Source organism: Urocitellus parryii, chromosome 10, assembly GCF_045843805.1.
Source record: "Urocitellus parryii isolate mUroPar1 chromosome 10, mUroPar1.hap1, whole genome shotgun sequence".
In the NCBI taxonomy this organism is placed as follows: domain Eukaryota; kingdom Metazoa; phylum Chordata; class Mammalia; order Rodentia; family Sciuridae; genus Urocitellus; species Urocitellus parryii.
The window spans coordinates 37,649,158-37,669,437 of record NC_135540.1 but is presented as its reverse complement, the minus strand read 5'-3'; positions in this window follow the sequence as shown (position 1 = coordinate 37,669,437).

The following is a 20,280-nucleotide window of genomic DNA, read 5'->3' as shown; positions in this document are numbered from 1 at the left end:
AGAGAGAGAGAGAGAGAGAGAGAGAGAGAGAGAGAGAGAGAGAGACATGAAGCAGGAAAAGAATCTATCAGTCTTATAAAGGATTCTGAGTAAATGTTAAATGTGTTATTTCACATTCAACTTAAGAGAACTCTATTTTTACAAAGCACTGTATAAAATTCTAAATATTTCTAAGAATTTGGGTTGGGCAAGCCCGTCATATGCTAGGGAAGTAAGGAGATTGGCCATTTCCATTAATAATAATTTAACTGAAAAAATTCCAATTTCAGTTTGTGATTTGTTGACTGAATGCTAAAATGTGAAGTATGACCTATCCTAGTAGAGTTTAGAGTCAAGAAAGGAGTAATGTAGTCCTCTAATGTAAAAAAAAAAAAATCACAGGCAATGAAACAAACAGAGAGCAAAATGTACACGTCAAATGTAATTTCTAGATAATTTTTTTTTCTTTGTAATCTGCACTGGGTTTAGATTGCTCCAACCTTGATTGTAATGCTATTCCTATCAGCTACTAGCTCTATAGTATACATGGAATCTGAGCCCACTTTTCTCCTTGTACAAATTGTGATTCTTACATTCATAAGTTCTGTTTCCTCAACTTTGACATTCTGACCCAATTCTATTTTCAAAAACAGTGTTCTAGAGTTTACAATTTAAAACACCCACACACAAACAAATAGAGCAGTTTTTAAAAGTTAAAAAAATGCAACAATATAAAGTTCAAGATGAAGAAAGGAGATCTTTTATTAGAGAAAATAGAAATATTAAGCATTAAAATCTTCAAATTTCTTGGAAGTCAAAACAAACAGAAAAAGAGGATGGGTTATAATCCCACTATCTGATCAGAAATAGTTTCTCCTTTATAGAGAAAATCTCAAAAAAATTGTTATGAGACACTTTTCTTTATGAAGATCTCATGCTCAGTGAATTCAACACCAACACTGTAAAAAATTCAATTATTTCTCCCCATAAGATCATAGAAACCATTAATAACTGTCAACATAACTCTTAGGTTATCAGACCAGGAATAGAGATTGTGGTTTGCATTTTTACAAATGACAGAAAATAATTTTACTATCAGTTTTCAACACACAAAGAAAACATTCTTGTCAACTTTGATTTTTCAAATTCCTTTTCTTCTAAGACAGTTTTTGAAGTTGTCTAAATATGGATAACAATTTCTTTCAAAATCTAAGACTCCTATCCATATTTTTGGTTAGGGCTAGAGATAGCTTTGAATGACTTAGGTTCGTCTGGACTATATGGCATTGGATGACGGATTGGCCACATTCTAGTTCCCTTATATTCTGTAAATAGCATGGAGGAAATCAAAGAGAGAAGCAATTTAAACGCTGGGAACAGAGGGTCTCCTGGTTGCCATGGCTGTCCTCTCTGAGGATAACGTTAACCCTTGCATTAAAAAAGCATTTTGTTCCATTTTAGTCTGTATGAAAATGTATCCCTCTGACAAAAGAGTCTGAATCCATTAGGTAGGTCTGAGTAGGAAAGAAAGGGCATAATTCTGAATTAGAATATTTGATACTGGCAAGATTCATTATGAGAGAATCTCTTTCTTTCTCTCTCCCTCTCCCTTTTTCTCTTTTCTTCATGCCTATTCTAATCTTCCAATCAATATGAAAACATAAGTATGAGGGGGAAAAAAAACTCAGTGTTTGTGAATCATTTCAGCTGAGAATATTTCCTGCTTCTCTTCTGAACCTGGAGAGAAAGCCAAAATAAAGTTGAGTTGGGGGAAGGCCAAGTTTTAGGTATAATTTCAGGCTGATGAGAAGTTTTGATTGTAGAGCAAAAATGTAAAATAAAAAATGCTTCCCACACTCCATAAAGATCCCAAACACATTGATATCCTAAATTATGTTGCTGTCCTGCATCTTTAAAATAATCAATCAAGTACAGATTAATCTTGTCTAGCCAGTTAACTTATCTCTGTATAACTTATTTTTCTTCATTTTGTATCAGAAAGATCACACTATATCTTGGGATGTTTTGTTTCAATATTATGCACCAAAGAGATGAAAAACCTCCCATTTTTTTTTCATTCTATAGATTGTGTAGTTTTTGTACTATTACCTTTCTTTAGTGCTCAATTTAGAGCTTAAATTTTGTGGTCTATCATTCAAATAGTTCATTGTGAAAACTTTCACCATTTCTCTCATTGCTCACTGTATCAACCACATGACAAAATTCCCATTCTAATTAAACTCAGCTAATTCACCCAGGCTCAGTCAGCAACCAAGCAGTTTCCACTGGAGAAAAGCACACACTCTTAGTGACTGTGTAGTTACAAAACTCAAAGGCGCAAACAACACTGCCCCCGAAAGCATGTTTATCATACAACTCTTCAAGTTAGCTATTTCATACATTACTGTCCTCAATTCTCCTACATCCCTTCTCCGCTCACCCTTTCTTAGCTGACAAGTTTGTCTTATAGTTAACTAAAAATACATCACCAGCTGATAATCTCTCAGGCATCTTAGGTCTTGAGATAACCAGCCTAGCCGTCTCCATACCCTCCTACTAACATGCATGAAGCATCCCTTCTCCTATCCAAGTGCACCTCCTGCACTTGTGAGTCCTCTAGGACTCTGGTATCAAAGACTCTGACTGCAAGAACTTCCTCTCTATCCTGCATCAATTACTTCTCTCTAATGAATTATTGCTGCTTATCTAAACCTGTTGAGTATTTCCTCTCTTTATTAAAAATAACCCTTCTTAAGGCCCCATCCTACTTCAGCTTCTGTCTCGTTTCTCAGCTCCTGTCACAGCACAGTCCTTAAAGGTGCTCCATGACCACCACTCTGTACTTAACCCCACATTCTATCTTCCACCTCTACCAGACCACTATGTTAGCTCTAATCAAGGTTACTAATGACATCCATGTTTATACTAATGACATCCATGTTTATACTATTTCACTCTCTTGTTTTCCACATCATTATAGAAATTGCGCAGGACTGTAGAATTTTCTGGACCCTTCTTTTATTCCATCTGCATACTCACCCCTGGCTTCTTCCTCCAAACCCCAGCATTTTTAAGATAATTCCCAAAATTACTTCCCTTGGTTTGTTTCCAGAACCACAGATTTATATGTCCAACTTCTATTCAATATCTCTGTAAGATCTTCTAGAAAATATCTCCAAACTGACTTGGACAAGAAGGACTATGGATTTAGTTTATCACAAACATGTCTCACCCTCAATTTTTTCCAGTAAATGATACAATCAGCCTCCCAATTGCTACATGATAGATAATGTAGGCGTTATCTATTGTGCTCCCCAGTCTATCAAGTCCTGCTGACTCTGTCTCCAAAACTTACCCCAAATCTGTAACCTCCCAAATAAACCCTTTCTTTTTCTCTTTCTTCTCTATAATCTCCCCTATAATTCTCCACATGGTAGTCAGAGGAGATTCTAAGTATAAATCAAATCATGCCACTCTGTTACTTTAAAATTTTGAATACTGTTCCATCACTCTAAGGTAAATCCATACTCTTAAGCCACTGTATAAAGAACCTCACTCCTACCTACCTGTGAGGCCTCCTGGGCACTTCTTGTTTCAATCATTGCACCTGCCATCTATGAACACTTAAGTTCATTCCAAGAACAATGTAACTTCATTATAGAAATCCCAACTACTTAGTTAAGGTAGGTCCCCAATTGTCATATTTTAATTTCCTTCATTATTGTTAATCTTGGTTTATATTCTTCTTCTTCTTCTACTTCTTCATCTTCCCTTTTATTTAATATTTTTTTCTGTTTTGTATTAGCTGCCTTTCCATGGATTCAGGAAACTTTCTTTTCTCAGATCTAGCACTAACATCTAGAATGGTGCCAGTTTGGCACAAATTAGTTTCTCAATAAAAATGTGTTTAATAGATGAATGATTGAATGTTTCATATATAAGCATGTTTGGATTAAAATTAACCAGTTCAGACAGAATATTTTCTTGTAGATTTCAAAGAAAAAAAATCTCTTTCTGATCTCACCAATATGAAGGTTAATAATAACAGGTAATTATAACAATAATAATACAATTTTTATTACCTGTTAATAATTACAGGTAATAAAAACAAATAACTTTTATTGGAGAAAGATGAGAGGAGCAGGCTTCGGTTTTTGAGGAATCCTTAGAACACTATTAAAAACAGTTCTAGAACCATAATATGAACCAGATTTATCTAGTGACCATGTCTAAGAGCTTTCTGCCTCTGGCCCAGAGAAAGCAACATGGGCTAGACTTACATCCCATCTGAATCAAAGGGGAAAAGAATAGACAAATATATAAAGCAATATTTTTTTCAGACACAGATAGACAAAAAGAACAAAATAAATGAGTTCTACAATTGCCTTAGCTGACAGCCTGGAGGTAATTTCCAGCCTGAAGTAGAGAGGGGAGATCAGGTAAGTGTAGTGGTGTCCCTGATTTGAGGAGATGGAATTGGATGTATGAGACCAAAATAGCTAAAGTTCAGAAAGCAGAAAATCATAGAGGAGATTGCTGCTGATGATGGGGAGTGGGAGAGAAGTATGGTTAGGATTCCCTTCAAGTATTTGCTAAGTATTGATCAGCACATCCACATGAAGAAATTATAAGGGACTAGGAAATAACCATAAGAATAGAAGAGCAAACTTAAAGTTCACATAAGCCTTGGAACAATCTGTTTGTACCAACCAGAGAAGAAAACCATTACAATTCTAGGGACAAAAAGTAGTGTATTCAGATGGATGTGGGCAAATTTGTCCTGAACTAAAATCTGCTCTGGTGCCACCAAATGAAGCTTGAAAACAATTATCTAATCATGAAGTTTTAAATAATTTACCTATATCCAAGATTAAAGCCCAAGGTTATTTTTAGGAATAGAAAACATATATTCATCACAGGGCAAAGTAAAAATAGTGTCTGACATCCAATCAAAAATTACCAGTCATATAAAGAAAGAACATATGATATAAAATGAGGAGAATAATCATTCTATAGAAGCAGACCAATATATGACAAAACAGTAGAGTTATTGAAACCACATTCCATATGTTCAAGAAGGTAGAAAAAGACTGAAGCATTTTAAACAGAGACATGGAAGATATTTAAAAATACTAGAAATGAACTTTTAAAGATTGAAAAATTCAGTGTATGAGAGAGAAAATACACAGAATGGAGTTAACAGCAGACTAATCATGAGAAATGTATTTAAACATATAACATTGGAAAGTATCTAAAATGAAACACTGAGAGAAAAATAATTTTATAAAGTAAATAAGAGCATCATTGAGCTGTAGGACAATTCAAGAGGCTTAACATATGTATTATTTGAGTTCCTAAGGTATGAAGGTGGGATGAAAGAATATTTAAAGAAATAATGGACCTAAAGTTCCTAAATTTGATGAAATTGATAAACTCACACATTCAAGAAGTGAAACAAACTTGAGAAATTACCTAAAGAAATGGAAGTCTGTAATGATTCATGAATGAGAATAAGTCCTTTCTTCTGTATGCACATTTACTGCAAAAGCATCTTTCCAAAGGTGTACAGTACATGGGGAAGACAGCAGTATGACTAGTAGCTTTCTCCTCTCTGTTGCTAAGACATTTAGCACTATTCTGAGCCTGAGTAATAAGGTCATTACCTTGCACTATTCTCTGTTCTTGCTTGATACTTCTTTTAATTATATAAAATTGTTCAATTGAACTATTTTAGTACCCAAACATTCTTATTTTTTGTCATTATCTTTTGTATGTATTTGCCAATATTTAAAGAAAAAAAACGGTTCATGGCATTAAGCTAAATGAAATAAGCCAGATCCAGAAATTCAAGGATCACATATTTTTATAACATATGTGAATTCTAGAGAGAAAAAATGTGGGGGTGGGTGGGAGTTTGGGGTATCCCATGAAAATGGAAGGGAGACCAGTAGAGTAGAGGAAGGGCATGTACTTGGAAATGAAATTGACCAAAGTATGTTCAATGCATATATAAATATGTCCCAATGAATTCACCATTATATATACTATAATTATAATATATACATTATATATACTATAATAAAAAAGTTAAAACAAGAAGGTAGTGCAAGTTCTTTTCACAGATAAGTTCATATTAAATAACTTTTGATAAAATGTAACATCAGCTTATTAATAAAATCCACAAATTTATAATAAAATGTCTCATAAAAACATTGTCTTTTTTAAAAAAAAAAAAGCTTTCCATATAATTCTCTTTTTCTCTGAGAGGTTATTGACTCCATAAGCTCTTCATTGTGTAGCATTTGGTTCCTTCGGCCATGATTAGGAAATTACCAACACTTTCAATATGTCATGCAGGTGTCATAAATGAGAACACCTTCATGCAAAGTCTATATAGTATCATGATCTTTGGGCTCTTATGCTGACTCGTCTTTCAGTCACCAAGTATGAGTATGTATGTATTGACTAGGAAAGACAGCAGTCATTCAGAAGGAATCGCAAATGTCAACCAAACTAGCATGAGAAATTGAACTGAGGGTGGAGGAGAGACAGAAAGAATCACTGAGTCACAGGTGAAGACTGAGAAAGTCATCACCAAAGGAGAAACTAGGATAACTCCAAGTGACATACACAGAGAGCTTAAATCAAGGATTTACAATGCACTACTTGCTTGTACTTATACTTTTCATCCCCACAATAGCTCTAAGGGCTAATGTATTATCAAAATCTTTCTTTTATAGATGAAAAAATGTATCCAGAGAGGTTAAATTGATTGCCTAAGGTCACACGGTCAGAAAATCTTGGAGCAAAGATTCAAACACTTGTGCATCTGGCATCAGAGCCTAGACCTCAGAGTATTAAGCTGTACTACCTCTTACTAGAAGAAGCCAGAGTCACAGGGATTTAAAAGATGAACAGGCTGGAATGGTAGACTGAGCTGGACTAAGAGGTTCTTGGGGCAATGGTAGGAGCACATACCTCTCCTACTGCATATCCTTTGCCTGAAAGTGACCACATCCACAAACCATGTCCTGACAAAGGAACACAAATCAATTGATCCTAACCTGGAGCATATTTTCTTATAGTATCAAATAGTAATGAGGATAATGTAGCTCTTACTTCTTTGTAGGGCTTATTCATAAGCCAGTGATACATCTTTATAATAGCTATGATAATGATAGCAGTAGTTACTATTTTATTGAGTACTTTTTTATATGCCAAGAACTGTGATTCATTTGTACAAAATAGGCTAAAATTCTGCTCTGTTTCTGAGTAAAGCTTTTATACGTGTGTGTTGGTCTTACTAATATGTGTACGTTTATGTGTACATTTAATTGATATGGATTTATATTCAGAGTTATTTGTAATTATTCTTTCTTATGGCCAGTGGAAAATTATGCCATTGCAGATTACATATTTTATATTTTAGCCTTAATATATTTTAAATACAAATGATGATAATTTCATTTGTAACATTTTCTTGTGTTAAGAAGTTGGCAGAAATGAATTTTTGAAAGATTGGATTTATAAAGTTTTTAAATAAAATAATAATAGAAACTAGTGAAAGTACTGAAGTCTTTATTGGAGTCAGCAAATGCTGTAAGCTTCAGAGTCTTTCACTTTTATTGCCTTTCATTCTTCCAAGTCCGCAATACATCAAGCCATTGCCTATCAAATGTGCTGATATTTTTTTTTTCTATCTTGCACCGAGGACACCAATGATTGATGTAAAGGTCACGTGGCTGCCATCATTTCTATAGTGTTACTGAAAATGCCAAGAGAACAACTTTTTTACCCAGGCCTCAAAAGAGTTTTACCTTGTTCTTTCATTGTCTCAGACACTTGAAAGAAATAGTTGTCACATTTTTCTCATTGGCATCCCTGTCAAGACTCAGTAGTAATAATCCCTGGGTATGTGTTGAGGAATAATAAATAATGTGTGGTACAAAGGAAAAAAATAGGAGACCATTGCACTGTTTTCAGGATGATGAGAGAGAAGGCCAGAAAGGATCATCCATAGCTAATGAACAGGGAAGCCAATATGTGAACCTCTGCTATCTCAGTTCTGCCCTGCTGCCTCAATAATGTCCGATGGCTTTTGTTGTCTAGCACATTGCTCATAGAAACTTTATGAATTAGACTGGCAAGAAAAAAATTTCCCTCCAGAAGCTCACAGTCTGGGAGAAAAGGTAACACAAAGATAACTAATCACAGAAACTTGTATCTGTTTTTTCTTTCCTGTTGTACCCCCAGTATCTAGAATATTCCATGTTAATTTCCAAGGGCTGCTTAACAAATTACCAGTCGAAATGTCTGACAATAACAGAAATTACTGGCAGGGTTAGTTCTTTCTGGAGACCTTGAGAAAGATTGTGCTCTAGGCCTCTCTCCAACTTCTGGCATTCCTTGTCTTAATGCTATAAGTCTCCTATTCCTGCCCCCTGTTTTCTCCTAGGCTTTCTCTTTGTGTATCTCTATGTCTCTGTCTAGGTTCCCAGATCTCTTTCTCCTAGCTCTTTTTCTAATAGATATCTCTTTTTGTTGTTGTTGTTATTTTCAGGTGAGAAGTCTTCAGTTTTCCTAATGATTTCCTGCCTAAAGTCAAAGTATATATAATAATAAAATTTAGATAATTGAAAATGTTTGATCCTTGATATAGGGTACCAGAAATCTAGAAATGGTCTATTGATATATTTTTTAGACTGTGAATAGTCAAGCAGACAAAAAGCCTTAAAAAAATATTAGCAGGTATTAGGAGGGCTCTTTACTTCAGGGTACAAAGCAAGTAAATACATTTCTCTTAACCCAGAAACAGACGAGATACTGTCTTACTCTTTTGGCATGGTAGAGTGATATTCTAAAATAATAATAATAATTAGAGTCTTTTTACAACATAATTGTCATAGGCTAAATTTTGTCCCCCAAAACATATTGCAGTCCTAATTCACGACACCTGTGAATGTGACCTTATTCAGAAATGGTGTCTTTACTGATAATCAACTTAAGATCACTAAGATGAGTCCCTATTCAATAACCTGTGTATTTATAAAAAGGGGAAATTTGAATTCAGAAATAGATGGACACATAGAAAAACAATGGTACGAAGACACAGGAAAGGGATGGCCATCTACACATCAAGGAACACCAAAGATTGCCAGAAAACCACAAGAAACTGGAGAGAAGTGGAACTGCTATAGTTTGGGGAATAATTGGATCATCTCCCAAGGCTTCATGTGTTGAACTTTCCTTCCATGGTGAAGTATCCAGAGGGTGGAAGCAACCTGACCATGAGTTTAGAAGTAAGAGTCTTTAGGATTTGATAAGGTCATCGGGGTGGAGCCCCCTCATGATGGAATCCCAGGAGCTTTCTAGAAACAAGGGACAGAGACCAAACCTATACACATACATACCTGCACACCCACTCCCTCTCTTGCTATATAATGCTGTGAGCCCCCTTGAAACCCTACCAGCCAGAAGACCATCACCAGAACCTCAACTTGGTACCTCCAGAACCATGACTTCAACCTCTATTTTTGCCAAAACGTAGTCTATGTGTAAACGTAGTCTATGTGTTTGTGTTACTAGTGATAGAAAATGAACTAATTCAGAAAAAGATTCTCTCTCACAATCTTTGAAGGAAGGAACCATGCTGAAACTTCAGTTTCAGACTTTAACCAGAACTCAGAGTCCATAAACTTGTATTATTACATAAGTCACCCAGTTTAAGGTCATTTATTTATGACTGCCCTACAAAATTTTTACAGTAGTCTTCATATACTTTTTGTTATTGATTTTAACATTTTTAGTTGTAGCTGGACACAATACCTTTTGTTTATTTATTTTTATGTGATGCTGAGGATTGAACCCAGTGCCTCACACATACTAGGCAAGTGCTCTTCCACTGAGCTGCAACCCCAGCCCACTTTTTGTTATTTCAATGGTCAGAGATAATAGAGATAAACTCTGCTCAGAGGAACAAGAAATGGATTGTGTTGTTAAATGGCAAAGAAGTCATTTATCATAAGAAGAACATGGTTTTCCTTTCCTTCCCTTTCCTTCTCTCACATTTTGAAAGAAACCTGGCATTATAGATTAACATAAGGATAACCTAACTTTAAGCTTATATTCATGCAAGTCCTATGTCTACCCCCTATTTTCAGGAAAGAGAACAATTTTTCAACAATTTAATGAGCACATAATTTCATTTATTCTACATACCATATTCATGCAACAACTATAGAAAATATACAAAAATGGAGAATAAAATCCTCTTTAAGGAGTTTGTAATTATTTGGGAGCAGGCAAGGTATTGATCAAACTAAAAATCAATAAAGAGCAATGTCTAATGGATACCTAAATTGAGCTGCATAGGGGTAGTATAAAATCCAACACTAGTACAGTGGTGCATGCCTGCAATCCCTGCTACTTGTGATGCTGAGGCAGGAGGATCGTAAGTTCAAGACCAGCCTTAGCAACTTAGCAAGGTCCTAAGAAAGTTAGCAAGATTCTGCCTCAAAATAAAAAATACAAGGAATGAGGATGTGGCTTAGTGATAAAGTGCCCCTGAGTTCAATCCCCAGGACAAAAAAAAAAAAAATTCCACAGTAGTGGAAAAATCTCATAGGAAAACTGTCATCTTTTAAAATTACATATTTAATATGTACAAGCATAATACACAATATTCCCAAAGAGAAATAAGCCTTTAAAATCAACTTTGTTGTAAAGGTTTTGATTACTTCACCATCAGGCTCTTGACTACAATCATGAAAGGTGTCCACACCTGTCAACAACTGCAATATCCAAGCAGAACTCTGGATGCCCTATTATCAAAAATGGTTCATTAAGAACTGAAACCAGTGTGGTGGAGTGTTGATTATATATAGTTTTATTCATTTCAATATATATATATATATATATATATATATATATATATATTACAAATAATGTACTTCAATAAAAGGTCTTTAGCCATGGAGATGAGTCTTGTTCTCACCTAGGGTCTAGAGCTTTCAAGAATATTGATTGAGTAGACAAACAAATAAAAGAATAAAATTTGCTTCTGATATTAGCTCTTCACAAAGGAACACATTTACACTCTTAGTCACTTGTTCTGGTGAAATAAATTTTTCTTTCTTCTTGTGTTGATTAATTTCTATTGATTCTCAGTGTGTGGTCCACATATTCTTGTCTCCCACCATTTAGTACTAGGTTGTTGATTCCCTGTAACAGGGTCCTCAGAGTCATTTGCAGAAAATTGTAAGTCATTGCTGATGTGCTTCTTCCAAGTTTGTTTTAGGGACAGAACCATTATCAAATACATTGGGAGGAAGGCTCTGGTACTTCACAGTATATTGTATGAAAAAGTGGAGGGGTTTTTTGTTTTTTATTTGTTTGTTTGGTTGGTTGGTTGGTTTGGGGATTTGTTGTTGGATTTTATTTGCTGCTTTTTGGTTTGGTTTGGGTTTGAGTTTTGGTAACTTCAAGTCGATATCATCAGTAGGTCAAGGAATTAACCCAGTACTTTGAGACCAGATATTTTGGAAAGTAAAGGTGGAGGATGGAAAAAGAAAAGAGAAAGGGGAAAGTAAATCATCACCAATAACAATTAGTTCTTTAAACATTTGCAAAGCCCTGTAACTTTGTTTTCTGTAATATTATTTAATTTTAATTATTTGCACTTTTACCTAGCTTTTCCTAAATTATACTCATTTTGCAGCCATGGAAGTTACATTTGTGTCTTTTCAGCAAGAATGACAGGAAAGTACAACCTTTTTGGAGATGAACTCAGTTGCATAAGACACCTTGATCAAGAAGCTGGGTTATTTGCTGTACAGTTCTTAATAGATGAGCAACATTAGCCCTAGCTTGGTGACAGTAAATACATTGTTAAATTTCATCCTTGCCTGGTGTATGAGAACAGCCAGTGTCTATTTGCTGGATGTTGGGCTAACTAATCAGCATTTACTGATCTACAGTATCCTATAAAACATTTTTTAGTGGGGTACCCAGGATTGAACTCAGGGGCACTCGGCCCAACCACTGAGCCACATCCTCAGCCCTATTTTGTATTTTATTTAGCAACAGGGTCTCACTGAGTTGCTCAGTGCCTCACTTTTGCTGAGGCTAGCTTTGAACTCATGTTCCTCCTGCCTCAGCCTCTCAAGCTACTGGGATTACAGGCATGTGCCACTGTACCCAGCTTGTATCCTGTAAAACTGAGAGATTACTTTTTAATCAGATGAAAAATTCATCATTATGTGCCAGAACTCAATAGGCTTCTACTAAGTTCCATTAAATTTAGGTCATGCTAACTAGAACTAAATAAAAGCTTCTCCTGTATGCATGACAGGAGAAAGCTCTATGTGTTAAATGAGTTCAATGTAACCAGTTCCTGGACTAAGATGCTATAAGATGTCAAACTAAAGTCACCCATGAAGAGCCCAGCACTGGTGCCAGCAATGGCTGAGATGTAAGGACTCTCGTTCACAAACAGGGTGCAGTTGTGAAAGAGAGACACCTATTTCTTTTCGAAGGTTGCCAAGGGTGACCTTATATCCTGGTGTTGGAGACATGCCTCCCTACTAATCAGGCTCTGTGGAACAATTTTGCTCCTGAAAATTTTTGCAAATGAAAGCAATGTTCACAATGTCTTTTAGCTGATAAAAGACTGAATCAAATTCAACCAAACAGTCAAATACAAGATCAATGTCACCTTTCTGTGTAGTGAAATCCCAGCCCTGAGCCTTTGCCTAACCTATACCTATTCAGAATTCACTGATTCTTAGTTCTACCCATTCAATTCATTGTTGAAAATAAAATTTCAAAGCCCCTATTCTTGTGCTGAACTAGGGGCTCTGGATTTGCCTTCACTGTTCTCTAATAAGGAGTACAGATATTAAACAAGCAAACTGCAAAAGTATATAAAAATCTATACAAGTCATACAAATATGCAAAATATACTACAAGAAGGAGAACATGGTGTTATGGAAAATAATAATAGGGGAATGGTGTTACTGTGAATTATGTGATGATGACCTGTATTTAACCTGCCACCTCAGGGATAAGAAGTCATCTTTATGAAAGGAGAGAGAGGGGGCGGCTCAGAGATAGAGCACTCGCCTAGCATGTGAGGCACTGGGTTCGATCCTCAGCACCACATAAAAAAATAAAATAAAGATACGGTGTCCATCTCAACTAAAAATAAATATTAAAAAAATAAAGAGAAGAGAGAGAGAGAGCCCTTCAAGCTGGGGGGGCCTGGGACAAGAAAGAGCTCAATAGCTAATGAAACTAAAGGAAACCTGTGGGAATGGCTGGAACAGAAAGTTCCAGAATCGGAAGGGTGGGAGGAGAGGGAGTTGGGGGAATATCAATGGGGAGTCATACAAGACCTTGCAGATCATCATAAAATGTTAGGGTTTTGTTTTAAATGTAATGGAAGCCACTTAAGAACTTTCAGCAGGAGGAAGACATGATAAAATTTAAATGTTTAAAGATCACTTTCAATGTGGTATGGTGAATATGTTGGAGATAAAGATGAAATGGGGGGAAAAAAACAGAGATTTCAGAGTCAAGATGAGACATGGTGACAGCTTGGACTAGAACTGTGGTTGAGAAATGGGCAGGTGGTTCTGAAGGTACACAAACTGAACTTCATGATGGGTTCCAATTAGAAAAAAAGAAGATGGAGGGATTACATGTGACTCCCAAAGGTTCTGATTTAAATATTTAGGTGGGTGTTTGCTGAGCTAGGAAATTCTGGGGGAATTATAGGCTTCAGGGAGAAATGCAAGATTTCAGTTTGGGACAGATTAACTCACAGTGTCTGAGACACGTGAAAAAGATATGAAAAGTAGGCAATAGGAGGACAGGAGGAAACATTCTTAAAAGGGCCTCTGCTGTGTGTACCTTGCCTCTGCCTCCCATGTTACTACCTTGAGCCCCAGCTAATCCCAAATGGGGGGAAGTGGTCAGCAAAAGGAAACTCAATATTTTATTTAATCAAATCACATACACTCTGTTGCATTTGACTTGGCAACTCCTGGGTGAAATGCTGCCAAGTCAAATTTTTAATCCTGATAATGAGCTGTATCTATTGCCTACCACATCTGCTTCCTGATTTTCTGCAAGCAGGAAAAACCACCGCAAGGTAGAAACACTAGACAACATCATAGAAAGGGAAGCAACTGGCATGGGTTGATCTCACAGTGAAAAATCTGAGGAAGGAAAACTGTATTTCAAAAAATGTCAGAGAGACTAAAATGTAAAGTAAGGGTGTGCTGCCCATATTGGGGGACAGCATTAAAAAAGAAAGCAGGAATTCAAGGCAAGGTGTTTTATGCAGAGACAGGGAATCAAGAACACTGTCACCTGGGGAACTTCAGAACTCCCCAGTAGGCCAGATGCTTCTGTCTTACTGTAACATCTAGGGCCATCTGTACTGGTCTAAAGCACCAAGCATCTCATTTCCAGTGGGACAAATAAAGCATTGGACAAATGGTCATAAAGGAAGCTTAAAAAAAAGGTTTCAGGTTTCATACAGGTTTCAGGTTTGCAGTTGACTTACTCCTGAGTAGAAACAGTGAGTATATTCAACTTAATTCTCGCCATGACTCTATCTAAGCCATCCTCATTTTACACACACACACAAATATTGAGGCTCAGAGAGTTTAAGATATGTGTCCAAAGTTATACATCTAGTAAATGATGGAAGCAGAATTTATTCCAGGTCAATCTGATTTTCATGACACAATGTGATAATGTGTCTCAAATTAATGAACCAAGTAGAAAATTGAAGCATATGTAGATAATTAACCAATAAATTTCCCATTGTTTCTCAATTTAGTAGCCCCTTATACAACTTCGTTCTAATATCAGTAGTGCCTACCATATACTCACCAAAAATATATCACAAGTATTATTTTAAAACATTATAAAAGCCAAATACCTGAAAACTGAAAACGTTCTCCAAATAAGCAAAATACAAAGTAAAAGGAATATAGAAACAGAAAAGACACTTGTTTTCAGTACTGGGGATTAAATTCAGGGCTTCGAACATGCTAGGCAACATTCTTTCTGGGCTACAAGCACAGTCTGAAAATGTACTTTAAATTTGTTGACAGCCTGGCCCATTGCAGTGGTACATGCATGTCATCCCAGTGGTTTGGGAAGCTGAGGCAGGAAGACCACAGGTACAAAGCCAGCCTCAGCAACTCAGTGAAGCCCGGAGCAACTTAGCAATACCCTGTATGATAATAAAAAATAAAAAGGGCTGATGATGAAATGTGATGATCATATAAAGACACAAATTGTTGTGAATATACTTTGTATACAACCAGAGATATGAAAAATTGTGCTCCATATGGGTAATAAGAATTGTAATGTATTCCGCTGTCATAAATAAATTTTAAAAAAACTCCTTATGGCAGTTTTTCTGAAGCATCTAGACCAGCATTGGCTACTGAAATTCTGATGGGAGCCATAAATGTGACTTACAGCTAAGTGTTTTAAGTGTTTCAATAACCATGTTTTAAAAAAATACATAAAAGTAAAATTTATTTTCATAATGTATGAATTTACCTTAGTGTATCTTAAATACTCTTTTAACATCAACATAAAATGTTAGTGCAATATTTAGCTTTCTTTTATTTGTTCCAAATCTTTGAAATTCAGCATGTTTTGGACTTGTAATAACTTCAATTTGGACTAGCCACATTCCTCATGTTCAAAAGTCACATAGTATGGATACCATACTAGACAGTATAGTGCTAGAACATACACTGATACCTAGTAAGTCCCTGATCAACACTGTTGAATTAATTCACTTATTCACTGTTCTCTGTATTCCAGACACTGACCCAAGGACTTCACATATTTTGTGTCACTCCCACGCAACCACTTTTTCATTAGCTATTATTATCTTCATTTTACATATTAAATATCCAAGATGCACTAAATTGCCCACAGTCACATAGAATTCCAGAACAAGAACTTCAACTATCAGGCCAACTCTAATGTCTCCCAAGATGTCTTCATAAAAAGACACTAGTACAGTTTTACCTAAAATATCTAGTAAGATATTAGTCAAACGACTTTTCACTATGGAAGGGATCACAAGAGTTCTGAAAACATTTTTAGTTTAGCCAAATCTAGAGTATATAGCTTGCCATTTTAAGAACCAGGTAATATTAATAAGTATAATTATTATGTGACCAAGTGATTAAGCGCACTCTCGCCTGAGAGCCTTTCAGCTGTCCCATAACTTACCAGAAGTTAATTAGGAAGACTGGTGATATTGCTGGTTAGGCGTCGGAACATGAAGTATCAGGCATCTTCTATTATTGATGCCTTAAGCAGAGACTCTCCATACCATTTCTGGGAACAATATGGAAAAAGGCATTACTATTATTGAGGACCACATGGTTCCCTTCATTTTTTATATCATACAAGACTTTTCACTATTTTTCCTTATTTTTGAAGCAAACACTATTTTTAACACAAATTTATGCAATGAAAAACACTGCATGATCTACTGAATGGCAATGTAATAATCAATTCATAATATTTACCTTCTTATGATTCCAAAAAGGACTTAGGTGGCTTCATCAATTAATAAGAACAACCCATGACTGATGAGCACAAACAACTTATTTTTTTTTAATGCTCAAATCCTACTCATATCAAAATCTGAGGGATTAATCAGAGGTAATTTGTTGGAGATCAAAAAATGGAGACAAGAGAAGGTTAATCAGAGAAGTCATAGAATAATGAAACACATTTTGATTCTGTTAAGAATGAGGAGCCCTCCATATCAGACTAAAAATTGCATATCATATTTTCAATTTCCCTGAAGCCAGATTCTGATTACAGCAAATGTTATACCATTGGATCCCATCCGTTTGCCAGTATTCCTCACATGCTCATAGAGAAAGTAATCAGCCACTTCAATCCAAGAAGAGGGCATCAGGCCTTCACGTATGAAGCAAGCAGCATGTGACACAGGCCACTACAGACATTTAAACATGCTTCCTCAATCATGTTTTCCTACAGCAATATATTGGTTTTTAATAAACAAATAACCAGAATATTTTTTCAATTCATCTATTGTTTCTGGCTTTTTTTGCTGTTGTTATTTAAATTGTCTATACATGTGGAGTTTTCAAGAAATAAACCATAATATGCATCAGATGTCACCATAAAGTAAATAGGGCTGAATGTTTCCATTCAGTTTTAAAATATTCTAACATAGGGTCATAGCTCCGTGGTAGAGCACTTGCCTAGTGTGCTCAAGACCTTGGGTTCAATCTGCAGCACTGAAAAAAAAAATATTCTAATATGATGACAAAGATTTTCTCCCATTCTGTAGGCTCTCTGTTTGATGGTTTCTTTTGCTGTGAAGAAGCTTTTTCATTTGATGCCATCCCATTTATTGATTTATTTTATTTTATTTATCGTGTTTTAGGAGTCTTGTTAAACAAGTCAGTTCCTGAGCCAATATGTTGGAGTGTTGGGCCTACGTTTTCTTCTAGTAGGTGCAAGGTTTCCGGTATAATTCCTAGGTCTTTGGTCCACTTAGAGTTTACTTTGTTCAGAGTGAGAAATATGAGTTAACTCATTCTTTTACATATGGATTTCCAGTTTTCCCAGCACCATTTGTTGAAGAAGCTTTCTTTTCTCCTGTGTGTGTTTTTAGTGCCTTTGTCTATTATGAGGGAACTGTGTCGTGTGGGCTTGTCCCTGAATATTCTATTCTGTTCCATTAGTCTTCTTGATTATTTTGGTGTCAATACCATGCTGGTTTTGTTACTATAGTTCTCTAGTATATTTTAAGATCTGGTACTGTGATTCTTCCTGCTTTGTTTTTCCCACTAAGTATTGCCTTAGCTATTCTGGGCCTCTTATTTTTCCAAATTAATTTCATGACAGCTTTTTCTATTTCTATGAAAAACATCACTAAAATTTTGATGGAAATTGCATTGAATCTGTGTAACACTTTTGGTATTATGGCCATTTTGACAATATAAATTCTGCCTATCTAAGAACATGAGAGGTCTTTCCATCACTAAAGTCTTCCTCAAATTTTTTTTAATGTTCTACAGTTTTCATTGTAGAGAGCCTTCACTCCTTTTGTTTGATTGATTCCTAAGTTTTCTTTTTTGTTGTGAGGTGGTTTCCAGAATTTCTCTTTCATCTGCTTCATTGTTAGAATATAGCAATGCAATTGATTTATGAGTATTAATTTTTTATATAGCTACTTTGATGAATTCATTTATGAGTTCTAGATGTTTACTGGTGGAGTTTTCATCTCACTCCAATCAGAATGACTATTATCAAAAGTAATAACAAATTTTGGCAAGGATGTGGGGAAAAGGGAATGTTCATACATTGTTGGTGGGACTGCAAATTGGTACAACCATTCTGGAAAGCAATATGAAGATTCCTCAAAATCTAGGAATAGAACCATCATTTGACCCAGTTATCCCACTCCTCGGCATATATACAAAGTATTTAAAAACAGCATACTACAGTGACACAGCTACATTAATTTTTATAGCAACACAATACACAATAGCTAAGCTATAGAACCAATCTAGATAACCATCAACAGATAAATGGATAAAGAAATTGTGATATATATATATATATATATATATATATATATATATATATATACACACACACACACACAATGAACTATTACTCAGCCATATAGAAGAATGACTTTATGACAATTACCAGTAAATGAATGGATCTGGAGACTACCATGCTAAGTAAAATGAGCTAATCCCCAAAAAATCAAAGGTCAAATATTTTCACTAATATGTGGAAACTAAACCACAATAAAGCGGGGAGGGGAAGAAGAGAAGTTCAGTAGATTAGACAAAGGGGAATGAGGAGGGAATGGGAATAGGAAAGACAGTAGAATAAATCTAACATAATTTTCCTGTATATACATATGAAAATATCTAAGTGAATCCCACCATCATGTACACCAACAAACACGGGGTCCTAATTAGAAAAAGATACATTCCCTGCTTGTATAAGTTTACCAAAATGGATTCTACTGTCATATATAACTAAAGAGAACCAATAAAGAAAAAATTGGAAAACAAAACAAGAAAGGATAAAAGAGTACATAAAATGTAATCCTGACTTTGAGGCATAGGGAAAAAAATTCCATCCTTTCAAAACTGGGACAAGAGATATGCCAAGTTAGTATAAAATTTCAATAAATTGATTTTTTCCTTTCAAAGAAGAAAGAGGAGGGGAAGGAGGAGGAGGAGGAAGAGGAGGAGGAGCAGCTATAATGTGGTCTTATTCAATTGGCAACTGTAGTTAGGACATAGCACAGCAGGGTCCCAACAAGCTTCCCCCAGGCCTGCTCCCGCTCTCCATCTTTCACAAGCATTACCTCCAATTCATCTCTCTTCCTCCTAACTCCATCTTGGCATCTGCTTCCCAGAGGATCCGAGTGGACACAGGACACAGTAATGGATAAGCCCCTCTCCTAAAAGTTGAAAATGGAGTTTTCCATGAGCAGAGACATAGCCTTGTGGTGAGGGACCCATATACCCCATATTTTGTTCTGTTTGGCATGATTATCCACACCAACAAGACCAAATTACTATGAGATACTACAGCACCTAGAAAAACGTGTTCAATACCCTCAGGAGGATATGAAAAGGCAGGGTCTCTTGTGGAAAGAAGGACTCCATAGGGAGAGGGACTTTACAGGAAAACAATGGCAAAAATTCACTGAATAACATGAGAAAGTAATACAAAAACACAATAGCAAATTATCAGCATTGAGGGTAATCAAGGAACAAAATGTTAAATATGGAAACTGAATAAATTATACTAACCAGCATAATAGAGAAAATAAGATGACAAGGGAACAAGAAGACATAACAGAATCTACAGATCATGGCTGTTACTAAAAAATAAATATGAACAATTGAGAACTTAGCAATACTAAATACAAAAAATAAATAAATAAAACCCTGCTGAATAGAACGGAAGTCTGAGTAATTACAAGGTTTCATTGTGTTCCAAGGAAAATTAATTCAAAAACAGACATAGTATGGTAATTCTAATTTTAAGGATAAAGAAGAAAGTTAAGAATCATCCAGCCAACAGGGAAAAATGTCTATTTACAAATGCACAAAAAAGAATCAGACTGGCTTCAGACTATTTATGTGTGACGTTGAATCCTGAAATAATGAAGAAACTCCCACGCACGTCTTTGTCATTCTTCATTATCCCTTTCTGTCATTTTCCTCAGTTGATAGCTTGGTGGTCATA